Here is a 21,273-nt window from a genome sequence, read left to right as displayed (position 1 = left end):
CTGAGCTACAAATCTTCTCCAAGATCTCATTATTAACTAAAACTATTTCCTTAATATTATTGCATGAAATATTCAACTAAAACTATTCCCATTCAACTGCATGTATTTCTGACTCAACTATTTCTCCCAATGGTCCATTGTTCATAGGTTCAAGTGCTGTCAGATCAAGTTCTCCTTGATCTGGTCATTCAAAATGATGGAGGGCGATAGCTGGAAGGATGAACTGGAACTATACTTTCAACAGCTAGAGCAAACAGTAGGATTAGGGATGTCATCCCAAATCTAAGTATTGACAGAGCTGATTGCCAGTGGGCTGTTGCATCAGGATGAAGACAGGTGGCTGTTTATCAAGAGGGTATAACTTCTGCTTGACGGGACAGTCTTATCTCTTTAAGGATATCTTCTGTTGAAGAGATGATCTTATAATGAAAGACAACTGAATGGTGAAGTTGCACTGTTGAAGGAGAGCTGAGAAGTATCACCATGCAAGGCGTATAATGACATCTTGAGGTTTCTGTGTTGTATTCTCAGAATTAGGCTAATTGGAGGCTCATTGTGAAGACTGCACAGTGTAGATTCACTTCAAAAGCTTTGCGCAAGGTTTGTGAATGATTACCAAAAATCTATTTAAAACTAGAAGTTTTGCAGTTAAGAATCTTGAGTCCATGTCCATGATTACTACAAGTCATTTTAGATGAAAAGACAATATGACAGGTACAGCAATATTGAATTTTGCCTTTTAATGTTGACAATAGATACATATAAAGAATTTTTTTGATTATCATACAAAAGTAGAACATCAATTTTGTATTTCAGTATTCCTGAAGGACTTTCCTGTATTTGCAAAGTTTGCTGTTCATTGTAATCCTGCACAATCTCATCAGACATGTTCTGTTTTTTATCATTGTAACCACTTTTGTCAAGCTGCAGGTACTTTAATTTCCATCACATTTTCAATTGTCAAATGTAGTGCTTTTATGTTAGAATCATAGAATACAGTCTCTACAGTGTGGAAACAGACCATTCGGCCCGACTGGTACACACTGACTCTCCGAACAGCATCCCACCCAGACCAATCCCTTACCCAATCCTTCTAACACTAGATTTCCCATGGCCAATCAACCTAGCCTGCACAACTCTGAACACTGTGGGCAATTAGATGGCCATTTCACATAAGTTTCACATCTTTGGGCAGTGGGAGAAAACCGGATCCCTGATGGAAACCCATGCAGACATGGGGAGAACGTACAAACTCCACACAGTCACCCAAAGGTTGAGTTGAACCTGGGTCCCTGACACTGTGAGGCAGCAGTCTTAACCAATGAGCAAACAAGCAGCCAAAATTGTTGGTCCCTGAAGCTGGTATTACTATAGAAGGTGAGAAATTCTGCTCATCTGATTGGAAGAATGTTAGAGGGAATTGATGATCCGCATCAAGGAATAAAGAGGTAGGTAACACAGGATGTAAGTGATGAAACCAGGGCCTGAATAATATGCGATCAGGTTCAAATGCTGGATGTGTCTTCTGTTTAGGAATCTCTGATGAAAGAGGGTCTTTATCTTCTAATATCCCTGGAAGAGTATCCAAGACTGATCAAATGTTTGGAAAAATAGAAACATGTTTTCAAATTAAAATTATCCAACATTCTTATGCTAAGGTTTCAATAGGCTGAAAAAACTGCAAGAAATCCTCCTTAGATGAGGAGCTCATTTCCTGAAACGGTTTAGGTAATTCATCACAAAATGAGATATAACCATGATCCTGGTTGACCCTGGTTGACATACACCTGCTAAATCAATAAGAATTGATTCTGAATCTGTCAGATGTAAACTGACTCTGTAATATTTTACCATTGTAGAAGGTATTGCTTGAAAAAGTCCTTTACTAAAAGGATGTGACTTCCCAGACCTTAGATTTTCAGTTTGATGACCAAAAGGCATGCTGTGTGAAGTCATTTTAAATTGTCATGCAACACAGTTATAATTTCTCTTAAATCAAAGAAATGTTTAGGATCAGAATTCTTTACTTTCAAATTTCCTGATCAATAATCCTGATCTACATCATCATCTTCTGCTGTAGTGCCAATAAAATCCATTTGATCAAAAAAGTCTAATTTCCATCTGAACATATGAATTAAGAGTAGATGTAAGCCATTTAGCATCTTAAACCTGCTCCACCATTTAATAAGATCATGGCCGGTCTGTTTGCTTTCCAAATTCCTTGTTCCCATCTACTCCTGAAAACATGTGATTCCATTGCCTAACAAAAATTTATCTCCACATTAAAACATTCAATGACACCACCTCTACGCTTCTGAGTCAGTGAGGCTGCTCAGCCTCTGATAAAAAAAAATTATCTCCTCTTGGTCATAAAAGGACAATCCCTTATTTTAAAACAGTACTCAAAATCTTTTTTCTTCCTATTGTTCAATTCATTGGATTCTCCTTCATTGGGGAAATAATCTTTTATATTTACTTTTAAGAGATTACCTTATATTGCAAATTTCTGAAATGACCACATCTATCACAATGAAAACACTGGACACCCTCTAAGAGATAATCTTGTTGTGTGTGATGTCTTCTTGCACCGGAATGCCAAAAGCTGGTTCCCACTTTTTCCATGACCTTAATGGACTTTTTGTTGGGTATGGTGGACAACCTGAGCCTAGTCAACTAATGAGCTTAGGCTGAGACTTACAGTTGTGCTGAATCATTCCAATTTTCAGACCCTTCCCAGTTTTTCTCATATACTGGACTGCTTGTTCTAGAACCAAACTGTGTTCAGACTGCAGGAAACCATGATGTCTGCTGTCAAGAATTTAAAGCTCATTCCTCAATTATGCATTATTGCATGATTTATTCACATTACATAAGTCCTCAATGGAGTATACTGAGTGCTGGCTGCGGGAAACTCTGTTGAATCAGGCATGTTCATTAATAAAGTTTTCAGAACTAAAATAAGCTTCAAAGTCTGCTAGGATTAACTGAAAAGCGGCTGAGGTTTTAATCACATCCAAGAATGTACTAGGATAGGTGCAATTTGGCTGGTGTGGACATGCTCCCACTTTGGATACTTTAGTTTGTTGTATTCTGAAAGTCTCCTCAGGATATTTGTTGCAGTGTTCTTCAACCTTGCAATTGTTCAAGCTTAACTTGAAGGTCTTCAGGTCTTCTGAGAAACCACCATCTACCCTAGAAAGGTGTTTCTACTTGCTGCTACAATGCTTAAGTATGGATTCCTCATGAAAGCAAGGCTAGAAAACTCCATGTTCTGACCTATATACAAGTTCTAGTCTTTCTATGTTTTATGTGACATAAGCAGAAATTGCTAGAAAAAATTCTAGCAAGTCTGACAATTTCTGTTATGAGTAAAATAGAGTTAATGTTTTGAATCCAGAGACCCTTCTTTGTTCTGAAACACATTGACAAGTTGTGACAGGTACCTGGGCTTTCATTTTGTTAGTGCCAGTCAGAAGAGACTGGAGTCAGAAAAACCGTCCTAGTAAAAGTGGTGGCAGTACAAGAGCAGTCTCAGTAACACCACTGCTAGCAATGCCCATTGCTGAGCACTTGGAAGGAATAAGGATACATTGAAGACCAGGCAAGTAGGATCAGAGGTTGTCAGGTCCAGTTAGACAAACCCACATGAGGTGGGTGTGGAGGTGGGTGTTGTTGAGGTCAGGGGACAGCATTGCAATGGTGTGGCTATTGCCACCAATGCACATCTTCATGTCATGTTCAAAAAAGAGTTCTTTCTCTGAATTCCCTGTCCAGAGTTGAGAAGTGGCCCATAAGCTCCTGATGGGTACATGCAAAATGGCATGGAAGCAGGAATGTGTCGTGCAGGCCACCAACCCTTTCCAAATTACAAGGCATTTTTTGCACTATTTTGCCAAATCTAAGCCATGAAGGCTAGTAAAATTCAGCCAGTATTCTCCAGACTATTTGGAATAGTACAACAATAACTTGTGCCTTTAATATAGTAAAATATTCCTGTATGCTTCCTCATCTGTTTTCTCGTGTCATACTGGTGTATAATGGACAGCTTTTAAGAACCTTATAAGAGACATTTTTTTTCCAGTATTAGGCTGCACCTTTAGAATGAAATATTATTGAAGGATATAAGCAATGTCTTTGTTTAATTTCAATACTTTTGGCAAACTTTTGCAATAAATTTCAAGCTTCTTTGTGTTTTCTATTCAGTAATGGGAATGTTTGAGCACTGCTCGCATTTCCCACTTTACTTGATGGGTGCTCACTTCAAAATAAAAATCTATATTTGACATGTGAAAGAAGAGAAAGTGGAATTTTAGGATGTCAAGGAAACAGGAGAACCTCCACCATTACCCAGTAAGCTGAATATATCAACCATAGCACAACTTCAACTTCACAGAGCAGCAATAGTGCACTTATTCAGATTCACTCAGCAGCTGAAATCTAATTGTGCTATGTGCTCCACAGGGGATCTCTCGACCTGAGGGGAAATATTGCCTTGCCAGTGAAAGCCAGAAAAACCATGATAACATTTGCTTTGGTATTTTCCAAAGACTGCCAGCAGGAACATCAGCCACAATGGTTGGTTTTGCAATATGCAGGTGCATCAACCTAACATGTTGTTTGTATGACTAAACAATTAAATTAATTTCCGAGAGAACAACTGCAGCGAGTTATATAATTTTTCCAATTGGCAACATTTCCTTCCTTTCGCAAAAAAAAAGGACTGGCATGTATATACCTGCAAGCAATTCCTCTTCATGTTAAGCTTATAATTGATCATTCATACAGGTTAATGTGAATGAAAAAATGCAAATTTCATCAGCAATGAATTCTGCTGGCTAAATTTCATTACATGCTGATAATAAAGAAAGTCAAAGGTTGGATTTTGGGAAACCAGTGATATTCAATAAAGCATTGAGTCACAAGTCTTCTCGTGTATTTATGCAATGCAATTGTATGGAGGTGTGCACCCCAACTAGCCCCATAATTTTACCAGAATATGTCCAAGCACCAATGCTGATCAGGTCATGACCATTCTCTGGTGAAGCCAAAACATAATTTCAAAAATATCACCATTTGCAGTATTTTCCATTGCTTCATTTCTTACAGGTAGCAATAAGTGCGACAACCAGATCAAAAACTCTCTGCATGCCCTGAAAGGAATTTTGGCAAGAGGAAAATCTAGTTGGTAGTTTCCTGTAGAGGAGACAGAGTCAGAGTCATAGATATGTACAGCAAGGAAACAGACCCTCCGGTCCAACCTGTCCACGCCGACCAGATATCCCAACCTAATCTAGTCCCACCTGCCAGCACCCGGCCCATATCCCTCCAAATCATTCCTATTCATATACCCATCCAAATGCCTCTTAAATGTTGCAACCAAACTATTTATTTTCTTTGCAGCTTCCTTACAGTTTTCAATAAATCCCCATCCTCAACATATGTACTGCTAACCATATTTAACTTAACCTGGCATCCTCTTCTCTACATGAATCTTTTTTACAGTCATACAAATTAAACTGTTTGCCCATGTTGTGACTCCACTACCATATTTTATTATTCAAAATGTTATGTCTCTTTAACTCTTAATATCTATGCCATTCTTGTTTCTCTTTCCTTTTGAGTGTGTGTAATGGGTGACACGATCTAATCTTGTGTTTCTTGCTATAGCCCTTATAACTGGACCCATTGAGGCAACTGACAGCTACATATTTATGAAATTCAAGGAGCAGAAAAAACTAATTCATAATATATCTTAAAACATCAATGATATCACACTGAAAATGGAAATCAGATATGATATGAAATATATTATGATCAGATTTCCTTTCATTATTTTGACTGTGAAAAAATTGGTTTTCCACTTATTTCTAAAATCTGTGCCACTGCATGGACACAGAGAAGGATATTTCACGCCCATTGGGGCTGAGGATAGAGGCAGTGGCCAATAAAGTTAGCATTAATGCCTTACTGCATGTTTCAAAGCTCCAACCAACTTTGGTGTCCTTTTCCTAGAGTTGGAATGGGGGCAGGGCAGGGAGCTGTTATCCAGCATGCAGTAGGTAACCAAATGAAATAATTAAGGTACTAGACTATTGAGGCTTATTGCAAGCGGATACTTGGGATGTTCCAGATGGCTTTCAGGTCCAACTTCTAGTGTTAAAATTTTGAGACCAGTTTGAATGGAAGTTCAGAAAAAGAGTCAAACTGGACTTGAGATGATAACTGTTTTTCTCTCTCCACAGGCACTGCCAGATTTGCTGAGTTTCTCCAGCATTCTCTGAATTTGCATCATAAAACTTAGCCCACTGTAACTAGTTGCTGAGTAATATGTAATAAACCTATTTATTGTTCATTAAGACTGACTTTATCTTCTACTGAAGAGTTCATGTGGGCATCATTCTTCACATGGTAGAACTTAGACTGATACTAGTAAAAAGGATTGGTGCCAATGAATCTAACCGATGATGCTTCCCTACTAGACAGAGATCAGTGGACTTGACCAAGATTAGCTGCTTATTATTGCAGTGGCCTGGAAACTTTGAGAACCACAGAGATCAGTACTGTTATCCAGCATGCAGAACTCAGTGCTGCTGTCGTTTGAGTTGACCTACAAGAAACCACTAACTTATGTTGACATCAGGAAGTTGAGTAACTGGCATCATTAACCGATTTTTTTACATAGTAAAAGACTGAAGCCTCAAAAAAAAATTGCTGAGCTCTGAAACTAAATATGATGCAATGAGTTAAGTTGGGCTTATTTGGGAGAAAAGGACACATTATCTAATGTGTGGCAAAAATATGCATGATGTTCAACTAAAGGATAAGAGGAATGAATGAATGAATTGTGGTCAATGCTCTATGCTCTCTTCTTTAGACCTCACAAGTTTCTCAAACGCTTAAACGTTTAGCAAACGCTTAAAGCATTTATACAATATTCCAATGTTTGCAATTTTAATACAACGATTCGTCTAACTATTTTGAATGGACAATATGCTGGAGGTAACTTGTAAAACATGTTTCATAGCTGAGAGCATTAAAGAAAAAAACATTCACAACAATAACAAGAAAGGTGAAGAACTTTAATTTGGTTCTACAAAGTCTAACATAGCAAATTTTCTGATTACAGTGATATTGTCAAGTAGATGACAGTTGGTCTGAGAAAGAATAGGAGCATACATTGCCATGAAGCAGTTTTGTGAGATTGTAAGTGGACCAATGTCAAAAGCACCAAATACTCAACTGACTGAGGCTTGACAGTATATTTCTTGCTCATCCTTTCAGCTTGCCATGGATACATGATATGAAGAGAGCTAAAACAGAACAGTAAAAATAATGCCAAAAACATAAGTACAAACAAGCACTTTTTTTCCCAACCAAAAAAAATTAGTCTGTGCTAATGTAAATTCTGTCTCTTGATATTGGTCTATTTAGATAAGGAAAAATAAATTGTGGAAAACTACCCATTAAATATAATTCATACACAATGCAGTTGACAATTTCACCAGTGTAGGTCATGTACTGTATGCTCACAACTTGTTTGAAAAGAACAGCATGTCTCAATTTGACTTATTTCAACAAGTAAGACAAGGGAGGGATTTGTGAAATAACAAATTTGAAGATAAAAGAAATAGGAAACAAGACTAAAAGTCAGATTGGTTGCATAAACAATAAATACAGCTTTCAAATAAAAATATAAAAGGACAATAATTCAAAAAAACTTTCCCTAGAAAACAATGTACTCTGTATCCAATATTTAACAGGGAAACTAAAGTTAACAATCTGGAATGAAGCATCAAGTATAATTGAAATGTTTATAAAGTTCAGGTCTGGCAGGTATTGCAGTTTAACATAATTTAAGGAAGATTAAAGGGATATGGATCAAGAAAGGAAACAAAAACAATGATGTTGGATAACTTGAAATTGAAAATAGAAAACTTCTATGAGCAATTGATGCGGAAAGTGCAAGATCAAGAATGTGGAAAGATTTAAAGACGACCTGCCCTTAGGCAGTTCATTGCTACAATGATAAAGAACTGCACTGCAGATTTATGACCAGGGTCAGAACATGTGAGGTCAGGAGACAAGGAGCAGAAGGGATAGCAAGCTATGCCTTTAAAATAAAAAAAACGGAGAATCAGGGTCAAACTAGTTTTCAGTTTGGCAACTGTGAAGTGATGTTCCAAAATTATCCGTTTCTGATTATTGATGAGAATATTCACCAGTTTCATAAATGATTTGGGCATGAAAATTGGAAGTGTAATTACAAATGTGAAGGGGACATCAAATTTGTGGGGTAGCGATAATATAGAAAATGAGAAAATGCAGAAGGCATATGGTTGCAGAATGTTTGCTTAATTTGTAATTGAACTTTAAAATAATTAGTGTGACAAGGTACATTTTGGCAAGAATAATAAGGAGCCACATGCTCCTTGGAAAATAAGGCTCTGATATCTTTTGAGGTGAGATTGCTGAGGAAGGATTGAATATTGTTCTAATCTAAGTGCCATGGTGTTTTAATTGCACAACATGTATGTTTTAGGATCCTAGGAACAAGAATAGGGCCTTAAGTCCATCAAGCCCACCAGTCAACATGATCATTGCTGATCAAACACTTCAATGCCCTTCACTGATCTCATTTCAATAATCCCTTTTGTTTAGATTATTTACAGTGTGGAAACAGGCCCTTCGGCCTAACAAGTCCACACCGACCCGCTGAAGCGCAACCCACCTAGACCCATTCTCCTACATTTACCCCTAGCACGAAGGGCAATTTAGCTTGGCCAATTCAACTAACCTGCACACCTGGACTGTGGGAGGAAACCCACGCAGACACAGGGAGAATGTGCAAACTCCACACTTTCGCCTGAGGCGGGAATTGAACCCGGGTCTCTGGCGCTGTGAGGCAGCAGTGCCAACCACTGTGCCACCCATCTGCCATTGGCAATAAGAAATCCATCAATCTCTACTTTAGGCATATTCAAAGACTGAGCCTTCAGAGCTCTCCACAATAGGGAATTCCAAAAGTTCACAACACCCCAATTAAAAACAATTTCTCCTCACCTTGGACTGAAGTGACAATTCCCTAATTTTTACTTGTGTTGTCAGTCATGGGAACCAATTTACCTGCATCTTCTCAGTCTATCCTTTTGAGAACTTTATAAAGAGATCATTCTTCAAAACATGAGAATACAGGTCAAGTTTGCCCAATCTCTCTTTGTAGGCCTGTCCCACCAATGTGGGAACAGTCAGATGAACCCTCATTGCACTCAATCTTTGGCAATAATACCTTTGCCTAAATAAGGAAACTAAAACTGCACCAGTACTCAAGGTGCAGTCTAATTAAGCCCTTACAGTGTGGAAGCTTGTGTCCAGTGGCATACTGCAGTGCTCAGTGCTGGGTCATTTGCTGTTTTTCGTTTTCATTAATGATCTAGATATTAATGTAGGTGGTTTAATCAATAAGTTTGCAGGTGACATGAAAATAGTTGGTGTAGCAAAGAGGGAGAAGGTATGCCTTACACTACAGGATGATATAAACAGTCTGATCAGATGGGCAGAACAATAATCTTCTTAAATGTGAGGTGATGCATTCGGGAGCGATGTAGCTTAGTAAGGCCAAAAATAAAGAAAACGGCATTAGTGTTCATTTCCAGATGGGTAGAATTAATAAACAGTGCATTTATGTTAAATTAGCACAGTACCTTCATTGGAGAACACTTGGAGTATCGTGCACATTTATGGCTCCATCTTATAAAAAAGGAAATAATTGCAATAACATGCAAATAGACTTATTCGAATTATACTGGAACTGAAAAGTTGTATCTATCAAAATACAGGCTAATTTGTCTGGACAAAAGAAAGCCGAGATATGAACTGATAGAGATGTTAAAAATTATTAAAGGATTTGATAAGTTGGACTGAGTAATTTCTACCTGACAATGAAACTATAACTATGGTCATAAATATAAGATAGTAACTAATAAGTATAACTGGGAATTCAGAAAAAACTTCTTAACAACAGAATTGCTGGAATGTAGAAAATGTGACCACAAAAAAGTTGAGGCAAATTATATCACAGAAAAAGAAGTTGAGGCAACTTGCATTGTTGCATTTAAGGGAAAGTTTTAAAGCTCATGAGGGAGAAAGGAATAGAACAGTATGTTGGTTAGGTTATATAAAGAGTGGGAGATGGCTTATGTGGACATAAATAACTGCTTGGACCTGTGAGGCCAACTGGCCTGGTTCTGCACTGTAAATACTTTACAATATTTTGTATGGGCAATGGGAATATCATGTTTCTCGGCATTTTCCCTATAACTGTCAGGAATGTTGGAGTGGTAGCAGATGTCACAGTGGAAGAAGCTGAAGGCAAGGTTTCAGAGTAGATATTGAGCCAGTAGAATTCTGAGCAGGAGAGACTTGAAATTTTGCTATGACTCCTACAACTAATAAATCTTTACAGTCAATGTCACATTTCAGCAACAGGTCTATTAATGTTGTGTCATTAACAAGATTGAATATTTTTCATAGTCTGTGAAGCATGTGTAATTGTTCTTGTTTACTTTTAGGTATCTATTGAAGATTGTTCTTATGTTAAATACCTGACTCTTGTTCCTAATTCAAGTCTAAATTCAGACAGTGTTTCACCAATGTCTACTGCAAATGTGTTACTATTTCTATTATGAGTTTCAAAATCAGTTTAATGAGATGACTCATTGAGCTTATGGTTCTAAAATTATTGCACTTCATTACTTTCTTAGGTTGCTTAAATAATGAATGTCGTAAGTCACTTGAAATGTACCCTTTAGTCTATATTTAATCACAAATTACAGTTTCTATAAGACCTTTTAGATGGTTTGTTGTTATTTCATCTACTGCTGGAGCTTTTTCTGTACTATCAATTTCAAAGCACCATTTGCCTCAGTATCTTGAGGACTCCCTTGATGAGGATCATCATACAATTCGTTTACATTTCCTGTCCAAATATTTGCTACTGAATTTTCTTCAATTATCAATAAAATCTAGAAGTAAGCAAGAATGTTTATATATGCTTCATAGATAATGAAATATTGTTTGAAAATGTTTTGTGACTAAAGTCAATAGAAATATTGTTGAAATTTGATAATGACAGTGAAGGTGTGAGATTTTTCCAGTGCCTATATTGGGATCAACTAATGAGCATCGGGGTAAAACAGGAATAATTAGAAATGTTTCAAGTGAAGAGAAGTGCAACAAAATTATTCAATTTATATACAGAACAAATATTCAGTGAAGTAGATACATTTCTTGGGTAAAGATTGGAGGAAAGAACTTGACAAATGTGCAAAATGTTGATAACATATTAATACTTGTTAAATCAAAGAGGCTCTACAAAACATTGTAGATCAAGTAAAATCTACAAGTTTAGAATATGAGTTGAATACGAAAACTAAAAAGACCCAAACAATGGCCGTTAGAAGAAATAGATAAGATGCGAAGTTTGAAATGGATGATGTCAGAATGGAACAAATAGGTTTGTCTATTTAGGGCTGAGGATAAACAGGAAAGATGGCACATGTGATGTAGAAGTTAGAAAGATAAAGATAGCCAGAAGTAATTTTGTAAAGATGAAGGATGTTAACAATAAAATTCAGTTTGTAAAAGAAGTAATTCATAAGATGCTATATTCTATCCACTTCCCTATGCAAATGCAGATAACAAGCATATGAAGAACTACTTGAAAGCAAACTCTATAAAGTGACATATGGAAAAGGAAATGTCAAAATTTTGACCATTTGATCAGAACTAAAAAAGCCAGAGAAATCTCCTCATGAGGATAAAGAGGAAAGCAGTTGTAAAAAGGGTTGACCTGAACATAATTAGATGATAGGTATCACAAGGTGACTTCAGATAAGTTATAGTGCATGTGTGAGGTTGACACAAGACAGATGACTGTGGCATACCATGACAGCAGATGTCCTGACAGGAATGGCGATAAACAACAGCAGTGGCATGCACCTGAAGTGGCAGCTCATGAAGTCGTGGATCAAAAGTTGCAAGACAGAAACTGAAAATTAGTCTCATGTTCTGCAAAATCGGTCAGTATGACTGGTTTTGGTCTTAGTTCATTCTTCTTACTGCATATGAAAGCAGTAATAAGTCGAGATTTAATATATTCACAGCCAGATATTGTTTACTCGGTGTAACAAGAAGAAAATTAATCTTAATGTACTTGCATCTTACCTGTTCTATGGCTTTTTATTTTAAATAACATGTTTCTGATTTATGAAAATAGTTCTCTATTAGTTTTTCATGCAATTCTTCCAACTTTTATTTCTAAAAAGTTATTTATTGCCTGCAGTTAGGAATAATATTTCTATATTTGTAGCTGAAGTGAGAAATGTGTTATAAATCATGCTATACATCATGGCAATGATACTTGTGTCCACTAGAGCTGATAAATTCCTACATATTTTAAAGAATGCCTGTGGTTTATTTTAATACATTAGACCAAACAACAAATTAATGATCCATACTTTCACCTGGATTAAATTCCAATCATTACCAATGTCATAAATGTTATTCTATTCCATGAGTTTGGGTGTAATGTTTGCACCAAGCAAACAGGCAAATCATTATTTTGTGTTAATGTAAATGCATAGAAAATAATAAATTTGACAGGGATTCATCAAAAGTATTCTACACCTTTCTTTAATAAAGAGGAAGATACTAGGAAAGGTGAATGTTAATTTGTTCGAGAGAGATATAATAGTAAACAGGAAAGTATTAAAGAAGTTTGAACAATATAAAGGGACACATTTCAAGGATCCAATGGATGCATCCATCGATCTGCAGGGAATACTGGAATAAATTAGGGCAGAAGTGATGGAGGTAATTTATTCTTTAATATTGATGGTAAAATTACTAAATATTTAGATGAAGAGAAATAAATAGAGTTGACAAATAGAGAAGTTTTAGAAGGAAAGATTTGGCTTGACAAAACTGATTGAGTGTGATATTTGGAATGGGAAAATGCTGCAGTTACGATGTATGTGGACTTTCTGAGAGCTTTCAGCAAGGTACCATACAGAACTATTGGAAATTATTAAAACTATTAGGATTACACAACTACTAAGAAAGGAGAAAAGACACATAAAGAATTGAGTGCAGTTTTTCCAGACTAGTAGGAAGTGGGTAACGTTGACCCATAAAGTTCTAATCTGAGTCCATTGTTGTTCATTGTGTGCATCAATGATCTGGCTGTCAGGCTGGAGGGAATGATGACCAAATATACACATTATGCTAAAATAGGAGATATAATAAATAATTCTGAAGACTGTAGCAAGCTGTGAGGAGATATTGGTAAGAGAGTGGATTAGGCAAAATAGGCATTTGAAAATCATTTTGAAGTATTGATCTAACCTTTCTGATTTTCTCAAAAGAATCCATAATGTTGCAATATTCAACATTACAGGCATAGCCTTCCATTATGAAGTCTGAGTTCAGCCTTGGCTGTGGAAGCATATATGACTTCTGCTGGGAGGCAGATTGGCTTTACTTGTGTGATTACATTATTCTAAGTTCATATGTATGCATGCACAAAGAGTTTAGCGAAATGCGTGCAACAAAGGAACTTTCTCATCCAACCAGGACTTTCTGGGATCGAAACTCCTGGTGCAATACTTAAAGTAGTCAGATTGCCCATTGCAAGTTAGGAGCATCCATCAGCATCTATCAGTGCCTCCGCCACCCCCAACATGCTCCTCTTCCCTTGCCACCCAGAGATATCACAGACATGATTGTGAATGGCTCCACTTTCAGCAATACTGTAGGTTCTCCTCCAGATACTCTGGGAAAAATGTAAGGAACTATTCCCAGGGAAAGCGACAGGAGGATCAAGGTGTCTGGAGGAGTTTGCAGCCTCGCTCCTGTGGGGCCCACAGAAGATCCCAGCTCCAGTGCCAGCAAAGCATGAATGATCTACTGTGGCACAATACAGTTACAGAAAAGTGACACTCAAAAGGAATCAAGCACTGTAACTGCATGAATGCAGAGGGATGTCAGAGAGGAGGATTGTGTGCAAGCTTCATGGAACATGTGTACCGAAAGTGTAGCAGTCATTTCATGCTGTTAATGTTCTGCCAGTAGCAGGACAAAGCAGTTGCTAATTCTTTACTAGGAAAGCTTGAGGAATTGGCAAAGGCATGGATGCTCATAAAATGCTCATCAACAAATCAGGATGGTACTCAATACTCCCGTCTGTCTGCAGAATAAAAGCACTCAGAAAAGGTAGGAGCACCCACAATGGTCCAATGATGCTGGATATTTGGAGCAGGTTGCTATTTCCAGCTAACAGAGCTCTCAGAAACACTTTGTCCCTATTTAGAACAGGTATCAGGATGACATGAGTGCATCCAAGTCAACGTAAGGCAGCATATGGTTTTCAATGTATAGTAGTACATATATGAGCCTTCTTGAGCCAAGGCACATAATCATTCTTCCCTCAGGAGACAAAGGTCACAGGAGTATGCAATGTTACGCAGGTACCACTGCATGCAATTAGATCAATGCCTATGTCTTTAAAGACTGATTGACTCCTGTAAGAGCGAACATGAAACACTTTTTTAAGCCAACAAAAACAATGTTAATTAAAATAAACAGTAACAGTTTGCACACATTGGAACCCAGAATCTTGGAAATCAGCTGTAACTCAGTCAGACTGAGATCTGTTAGCTCTTAGATTGTCATGGGCCTGTCCACCTCATCTCAGTATTGCCCTGGTTTCCTCATGTCCATCTGCAAAATCTTGGCCTCTGTCATCTCTATTGCCTTCCCCATTTGATTGGTGGAAACATCTTGGGTTGCCATCTCTTCCTCTGGAAAAGCATCCTCCCTTGTTGAGTGAGTTTTTTTTACAGGGCACAGCAGTGTAATGATGTGGGACATGATTTATGAGTAACATTGAAATGCTCCACCTTCGCAGTCCAAACATCTGAATCTCATTTTCAAAAGATCAATGTCTACTCAATAGTGGCCCTTGTGCAGACATTATACCTCTTCTGAGTGGCACTTTAAGGCTTCATAACTGGTATAATCAGCCAGGTTTTATTGAGGTATCCCGTATCTCTCAACAGTCCTGCATTTGATGCTGCACATCAGAGATTTGTAACAGGTGAAGGAGTGAGGAACTTAAGCATCATTTCAGGTCCTTAGGTAATGTGCACAAATGTGGAGAATTTGTTTTACGTTTCCATGTACCAACTGAACATTCATACAGTAAAAATCTTGTGTAGCTACATTACACAATCTCACTTGATTTTCATCCCCGATGTCTTTACCTATTTAGCAGGGCTCAACTTGCATTTTCCAGTTCATTGGGAAAACAACATGGTCTGTTACATGCCTCCACCCATAGAGAAGTAATGTTGTTGTTATGATAAAAGGATAGCAAGCCAGACCAAGTCAGACTCACTATCACTGACTTTGCAACACAGTGAAAGTAAAACATTTAAAGAACCTTAAAATTATTCGTAACCAGACCTTAAGAAGATCAGATGTCTGACACCAAGTTTTAACTTAAAGAGAAAATAACAAATTATTATTAATACGGTAACTTTAGCAGAACAAAACTAAACCATATGGCAATCTAATGTCAATGATTTAAACCCAATCTTCTTTGATTGTAACCCCCACTCATGTTCATAGACAGACACAGTTAAGGGTTAAATTTTTTAAAAAACTTGGAATTTGCCAATTCAATTACCACTTCAATGGGGATTACCACATTTTAATGGAAGCATTGAATGATGCCTGTAGGAAGGATGTTGTGAAACTTGAAAGGGTTCAGAAAAGATTTACAAGAATGCTGCCAGGGTTGGAGGATTTGAGCTATAGAGAGAGGCTCAACAGGCTGTGGTGTCAGAGGCTGAGAGGTTTTTCCTGGAAAGTCAGAGGTTGAGGGATGACCTTATAGAGGTTCATAAAGTGATGAGGGGCATGGGGGGGAGGGAGATAGGATAAATAGACAAGGTCTTTTCCCTGCATGGAGGAGTTCAGATCTAGAGGGCATAGGTTTGGGGTGAGAGCGGAAAGATATAAAAGGGACCTAAGGGGCAACTTTTTCACACAGAGGGTGGTGCATGTATGGAATGAGCTGCAGAGGAAGTGGTGGAGGCTGGTACAATTACAGCAATTAAAAGGCATCGGGATGGGTATATGAATAGTAAGGGTTTAGAGGGATCTGAGCCAAGTGCTGGCAAATGGGACTAGATTAGGTTAGGATATCTGGTCAGCATGGATGAGTTGGACAGAAGCATCTGTTTCCATGCTGTACATCTCTATGACTACATGTACAGGCACATGGTATTGCATCTTGCTTGAATTCCGAAGTCACCAGTTAAAGCAAACATCTTCCAGCAGATCCTGAGGTATATTGACTTATTTCTTATGACAGGGATGCTTTTCTCAGAGCATTCAATAATTATTTAACTGAATGTAAAACTAAGAGAGTAAAACACAAACAATGCTTCCAAGTTCAGCAGCTTCCCAGGATACCTCCATCCTTAATTTCCTTGGTTAACCATAATTGGCTTATCTTCTTCTGAGAATCCTTCTTCATCTCAGGAATGTGTCTGTGCTTTACTGTTTGTATTTTTTTGTTATTAGTATCTTAAGGCTCATGCTCTATCACTCTCCCTAATGGGGAAAGATACCACTCCATCTACACCAGAAGTAACAGCAGTGCCACCCACTATCACTTCCTGTAATACCTACCACTCTTACAGTCATACAGCTTGGACACAGACCCTTCAGTTCAACCAGTCCATGCTGAACATAATCCCAAACTAAACAAGTCCCACCTGCCTTGTCCTAGCTCATATTCTCCAAACCTTTCCTATTCATGTACTTATCCAAATGTCTTTTAAGTGTTGTAATTGTACCCACATCCACCACTTCCTCAGAAAGTTCATCCTACATGCGAACCAGCCTCTGTGAAAATAAATTGCCCCTTGTGTATTTTTTAAATTTCTTTCCTCACCCTAAAGATTTGCCCTCTGGTCTTGAAATACCCCATCTTAGGGAAAAGACAACTACCATTAACCCTATTTATCCTCCTCATTATTGTATAAACTTCTGTAAGGTTGTCTCTCAACCTCCTACTCTCCAGTGAAAAAGGTCCCAGCTTATCCAGCCTTTCTTTATAACTGAAACCTTTCATACTTGGCAACATCCTGATAAATATCTTCAGAACACTTTACAGCTTAATAATAACATTCCTGTAACAGGGCAACCAGATCTGGACACAATATTCCAGAAGAGGCCTCACCAATGTCCTGTACAACCTCAACATGACTTCGCAACTCCTATACTCAAAGGACTGAGCAATAAAGGCAAGCATGCTAAATATTTTTTAACCACCCTGTCTATGAGTGACGCAAATATCGAAGAATTATGTGCCTGAACATCTAGGTCCTTCTATTCAACAGCACTACCCCAGCCCATTGTTTGTTGTACCATAAATGCAATTCTTTGCATTTATCCAGATTGAACTCCATCTACCATTTTTCAGCACATTGACCCATTTGATCAAGATCCCTTTGTAGTCTTAGAAAATCTTCTTTGGCTCACAATAGTCCAGAAAGAGTCAAGATAGGTGGCAGGCTGGAAAAATTTTATTACTCACCCCTTATGAGGAGAGTATCCTTACAATGGTTGCCTTGAGCTGCTGAATGACTGTGTCCAACTCCTGGATGGTTATAGGAGGTGATTCTTGATTAACTGTGCCAGCACCCATGAGTGAAGACCACCTCCCTTGCGTTAGTTGAGCCTTGTTCGTGATCATGTTGAGCATCCTGGTTTTGTTTCTGTGCTAAATAGCAAGGCAAAACAGAAGTAATGTCAGCCTGGTATCTCTGGCTTCGGGGCAAAGCTCAAAAGGCCACTCATCCAGATAGACACCATGTGAGTGACAGCAAGAAAACTGGCTGGAGATGCACCGTGGTCCACTGGAAGAGCTGAGATGTACCCCTGCATGCATAGCAGTCTCACAACAGCATTACAGTGATAGTTGCCAGAGAAGCTCTGAGGCAGAGCATTAATGTTCAAACACGCACTATAAATGGATCAGAGATGTACCATGAGGGTTCTTAGAGGTTGGTACATGGCTGCAGCCAATGTCCATAATGACCTGGATGCGGGAATAGAAAATATTGTAGCCAAATTTTGCAAGTGACACTAAAGTAGGTGGGAAAGTAGGTTACAATGAAGGATTCTATCGAAAAGGAGAGAAATTTCAGAGTGTTTCAGTGCAATGAGATCTAGGTGTTGAACATAAATCTCAGAAAACTAGTGTGCAGTTACAGTAGGTTATAAGGAAGGCAAATTCAATTTTGGCATTTATTGCTAAAAGAATAGAGCAAAAAGTAGGGAAGTGTTGTCTCAACTATACATAACTGAGACCACACCTTGAGTATTGTGTAAAACTTTGGTCCCCCTACTTGGGGAGCTCAGAGGAGATTAACTAGATTGAATCCAGCAATGAAGGGTTTGTTTTACGAAAACAAATTGGGCAGTTTAGTCCTACATTCTCTGGAATTTAGAAGAATGAGGGGAGATCTAAATTGAGGTATGTAAGATGCTAAAGGTGCTTGACAAAGTAGATGGAGTAAGGATATTTCCTTATCTAGAACAAGAGGTCATAGTTTTAGGATAAGGGGGAGCACATTTAAAACAGATGAGGAGAAATTACTATTCTTAATAGTAATGAGTCTGTGGAATTCACTACCTCAGAGTGTGTTGGATTTCTGGGACATTAAAAGGAGGAGATAGACAGATTTTTAATTAGTAATGAGGTGAAGGGTTATGGAGACGGGGCAGGAAAATGAAGTTGAGGCTAAGATGACATTAGCCATGATCATATCAAATGGTGGAGCAGGCTTGAAGGCTGAACTGCCTACTCCAGATCCTGGTTCTCATGTGGGATGCATGTGGCTGTTGCCCATGGACCATGTCCTGAGTGCCCAATGTCCAACAGAGGTCCCTCAGAACAAGTGACAAACTGAGTTTGCCAGGTACTTGCTCCAACTTCCATGTGAAGAATTTTCCACATCTAGTTGTGCAGTGCATTTGATAAGAGCTGAATGTTAATGAGGTGTACTGTGGCATTAACAAGCTATATTTAGCAACTTGCTGCTGCATAAAAGTGCAGTGGGTTGATCCCAATGTCAAGCTAGACCTCATGATATTTCGAGCACAATTCTACCACAGATCTTGCCATAGCTGATGTCACTCAGGCTTCTGAATATTTCATCCATAATCTTGAGTCATTATAATGCACAACACACAATCCTATCTGATTCCGAAATTTCAAAATTCTCCAGATATTTTTAGCTATATAACACAGACCAACTTCATTTTCTGGTCCAATTCAGTATGGTGAAGGTTATACTAGAGAGCCATAGATGAGTTGTACTTTTGTTCAAACATTCACAAACTTAGAGGTAGTGTGCAGTGACCTGAGTAATAGAAGTTATGTCAATGTAACCTTCTTCGTATATTATTGAGCTTCCAACTGTCACCCTTGAACAAAATCAAGCTAGCTTTGCTTTGTCACTTACACCCTGTGTATCATAAAACTGGAAATTCCAGACCGGATGATGTTGCCCTCCCCAACCAGATTCCTGAAGATAGAATACTGGGTCTCTTTCTCCTGGATAAAGGGAGCCAGTTCATCCTTCCTTACTGAGGGTATTTGGGGCATCCCAACTGGAACTGTCACAAATTGCAAAACTTTGCCCAGGGTCTCATTGTAATACTTTTGCTTCCTTGTCCAGCCTCTGCTCCCAGGCACCTTACCTACCTTACTGAGCATCGGTTCCAACTTCCTTGTCTGACCTTTGCACAGTTTAGGGTAACAGCACGTGATCTCAATCAATTTCCTGACATTTACAAACAGTCCTTGAGGAGGGCAATACAGCGACTACTTATTTCAAAGTCTAGGAAAAACAATCCATCTTGTCAGGTACACACTTCAGGTATCTCAATGCACCTATTCCTTGATGAAAGACTGACTTTAGGCTGCATTTGTTTAATGAACGTTGCAAGCCAAGCTGGTTGTAGTCAGGATTGCCAATAATGCAGATGTCCCTAACATCAATGTAGAAAATCAGTGCACTTCCATCCATAACTAGTGTACAATTGGAAGCTTAGAAATCCATTTAGCAGACTGAGAAAAGAGAGTAGTAACTTCCAGTTTCAAGACCTAGTATTCGACTCAGGCTGGCAAAAATCAATTTCTAAATTTAGTTTGAGCCTTTAAGGAAAACTGCTTGTGAGATGCAGAAGCTTTCCCAGAGGAGAAGGCAGCAAAGTCAGAGGCCAAGTAACTCAAGGCACACTTGTGCTTGTCTTAACAGTTGATTAGAGAAGAACATTGGCAGGAACTGGGGAACAAACTGTTTAACACCCCTTTGACCAATGAATGCTGTATGATGTGATGAGGAAATAACTAAGAAAAGCAAAATATGACTCTAAAAAATATATGTATCCTATAAAATCCATAAATTCAGCAATAAGAGAGTTAACATGACAAAATTTCACTGATGTGTTCATTATAGATAAACTGCATTTCATTAAAAGACAATTTTTTTGTACAATAAAGCCTTTTCTTAGCCATTTCTGAAAAGATAACAGATTTGTTCATAATCGATTTGTGATTATGTTTCATTGCAATTTACTTGTTTTGATTAAGTCAAATATGTTGCCTTTGATTGAGCCTACGTAGTAGGTTTTAGGGTTATCAAAACAGTAGTTGACTTTTTAAGAAATTAATTTCAAATCATAGGTCTGAGGTATAAAAAGTGCAAATGACAAGAATTTCACATGCAACAGAAGTGACCCAATGCAGAAATATAAAGGTGAAAATAATTCATTGCAAATAAATGCAGTTCATATCTCAATTTGCAGCAATTACAAAGCTGAATTATTTCAACAGAAAAGAAATGTGTTCAATAAAATAAAATAAGGGAGCTCTTCGATGATGTATGTTTTTAACATAAAGAAAACCATTTCATGCCTGTCAAAGTTCAGTTTTTCACAAAGGATAAAGGAGGTTGTACAACAATTGCTCATATTGCAGGAACATTATCATTGACAGAGTAGTGCATAGAATTGATTTCAGTTCTTTCTCATGGGTAACAGTTAAAGTATTACAGCTGCTGTTTGCTTACATGATCAAGAGTAGAAATGTTTAAATAGAAATAAAAAATGTTTTAAATATAATTTTATAAATGCAAT

The 21,273-nt window shown here is 37.9% G+C and overlaps 1 long non-coding RNA gene across 3 annotated transcripts in view; it reads right to left on the bottom strand.

The window, feature by feature from the left end:
• LOC132827808 (uncharacterized) overlaps window positions 1-21,273 on the bottom strand; it is a 54,356-nt gene that overhangs the window by 27,685 nt on the left and 5,398 nt on the right. For 2 of the 3 annotated variants that reach the window (XR_009646044.1, XR_009646045.1), the window contains exon 2: window positions 17,663-17,848. This is a non-coding gene — a long non-coding RNA (uncharacterized LOC132827808). Of the gene's footprint in view, window positions 1-7,123; window positions 7,311-17,662; window positions 17,849-21,273 lie in introns of those variants that run through there. The other variant, XR_009646043.1, reaches the window with a different exon arrangement.

This window comes from Hemiscyllium ocellatum, chromosome 25 (assembly GCF_020745735.1).
Source record: "Hemiscyllium ocellatum isolate sHemOce1 chromosome 25, sHemOce1.pat.X.cur, whole genome shotgun sequence".
In the NCBI taxonomy this organism is placed as follows: Eukaryota; Metazoa; Chordata; class Chondrichthyes; order Orectolobiformes; family Hemiscylliidae; genus Hemiscyllium; species Hemiscyllium ocellatum.
This window is presented reverse-complemented; position numbering and strand designations above follow the sequence as displayed.